This window comes from Sprattus sprattus (assembly GCF_963457725.1).
Source record: "Sprattus sprattus genome assembly, chromosome: 7".
NCBI lineage: Eukaryota > Metazoa > Chordata > Actinopteri > Clupeiformes > Clupeidae > Sprattus > Sprattus sprattus.
The window spans coordinates 18,185,206-18,187,705 of record NC_137926.1 but is presented as its reverse complement, the minus strand read 5'-3'; positions in this window follow the sequence as shown (position 1 = coordinate 18,187,705).

Sequence of the window (2,500 nt, the reverse complement as noted above, 5' to 3'; positions counted from 1 at the left end):
GTGTATTATAATTCCAAACACTGTTTCATCTGTATCTAATGAACTGGGTGTCCTGGTTACTGTCATTTCTGTGGTGCTATCGCTTTTGAACCATGAGCCTACAAGGGGCAGGCTTAAGGCTAGATGGTGAAGTCTAGACCTGAACTTAAACTCTGTTCTCTGGATGGCTGTTCTCCACTGGCGTTCACATTGCAGGCCTCTAGGGACAAAGTCCTGCCCTGCCACCGACCACTCTATGCCTTCTCAGATCCCAACTGGCCTTGGAGCAGAACTGGCTCTGATCTCTTGGCGTGGATCTGATCAAGGGTCGGTTTTTTATCTGGCTTCTCTTGTAACAGATTTCAGGTCTGTCTCAGTAAGGTCATAAGGTCAAGATGACGTCAAGATTTAACACACACTACAGGCCATCTGAGGCACAGGTCCCAAATGGCCCAGCATTATACAACTTGTTATTGCATTTTATTGGCTAAGGCAGTCTTTCTTTGGCTGAGACAGGTTTTCATTGGCCAAGGCAGTATCTCAAGTGACAGCCTCTTCTAAGTGTTGGCATACATTTTGTTTTCGGACTGTAATGGCTCTGTTTTTTTTTTACAAGAACCAAATAGATATTTCTGAGACCTCTTCAAGTCAGAGTCAAAGACATTATAGCAGAAGAAATACCAAAGGTATTAGGAAGGTGTTTGACACTATGAAGACATCACTGGTCGAGACAAGAAGCAAACGATGCAGTTCAAAACCACTGTATTCTGTAACAGTTGGAAACCACTATGAGGTAAACATGCACAGCCAGGACAAACTTGCAGTATTTGCAATTTTCTTTTTTCTGTATTGTCTTCTCAGAAGAGGAGGCTTTTCCCCCTGTTACAGGTTATCTGGTCTGTGTGGACTCTGCAACAGTAGATAATGTTACACATTCAGTGACTGTATCAGTGAGCTTTAGTTTTTTCAGTGTTTGTTAGGGTCTTGGTGATTTAAGCCACTACAGGGTCTTAAAGGTATTCTAAAGAAATTGTTGGTCAGGAGTGAGACGTTAATAAAGGCACTGAATGAAGGAAAAACATAACATAAGATAAGATTGGTTAAGATAAGATCGGTTTTCAGGGGCTCTTTTTTTGCTGTGACCATCTTTTGTGAAAAGCTAGCTCAGCTTGCTTAAGGGAAAGTAAAGATTCTATTGCTTGCAAGCTAAAAAACAGCTCCTTCATTTTCACATACAGAAAGACCAGACATTGTGTGAAAACACTTTTTCAAGACGCTCTGGCAATTGGGTCTTACATTCTGAGAGCAGGGTGCTGGAATGGGTACAGTCTAATGCAGTGGTTCTTAACCCTATTGGAGGTACTGAACCCTTCAAGCTTCATCAGTGCATTCGCCGAACCCTTCGTATTTGAAAAATTAAATATGATTTCTTCAAAACGTAGGTATAAAAAACGACCTGACATTTCTAGTGTGGACCGCGCTATACTGTGTGTGTCTTGACTCCTGCCTAACCCCTGAGAGTGACTCAACGAACCCCTGGGGTTCGATCGAACCCAGGTTAAGAACCACTGGTATAATGTCTACTAGACAGATGGAGCTATTGAACGAGGTTGGCGGTGTTGTTTTGGGGTCAGAACAGGACTTCGGGCATCTGAGGGCACCAAGGACCCAGATAGCGTCTCCCTGGCTCCAGCCTGTTCAAGAGAGGGCTGTCATTAAGCCATTACGACAGAGCTGTGAAACCTCCATCTCTCTCTCTCTCCCAGGTGCACTCATATTAGGGCACTGACTATACAGCAGTCCCACATTTCAGTTCCTGCCTGGTGTGATGTGTTTATTTTTGCTTCGAAGTGACGTGGTATTCTTCCCTTAAAAAAAAGAGAATCTTACCCCAAACCATTTTCAGTGTTGTAGTAGATGGAAAGAGGAAACTGAAGCACTGTATTTATTTTTTTGTCCCAACTTTAAGCATCTCCATGGCGATAGAGATGTTTTCCTTAACTACCTTTGCTTGATGTTTTCATTCTTTATTTGATTTTTTTTTTATCATTGGTTGAATTTTTTAAGTGTTTTTGTTAAATTAATTTGTTAAATGGGATTTCCCACATCTATGTAACCACAAAGTAGGCCTTCTGCTGTTTCTTTATTTAAATAAACAAGATCAAGGTTTTACTGGCTTGTGTTTGAACTGTATGTATATTAACTGTACAAAATTATATTTGATATTTTACTGCCAAAACTTGAATTGATGTTCATCCTTTCCTGCGTTTTCACAGGTGATTTAGTCCTAAATTTGGTAGAACTGATTTCCAATGCAAAAGAAAGTGGTTGCTACCAGTAATTGATGTATGTGAGTGTAGACTTGTGTAGAATGAGGGAATAAGACATATTGCATATCTTCGTAAAGCACCAATCCATGCACTGATTTTTTTGGGAATGCGAGCCACTTAGTCTATTACTGTCAAAACTCTCCACTAGGTGGCGCCACAACATTATTTCCTTTGAGTGGTGTCCATCGGGT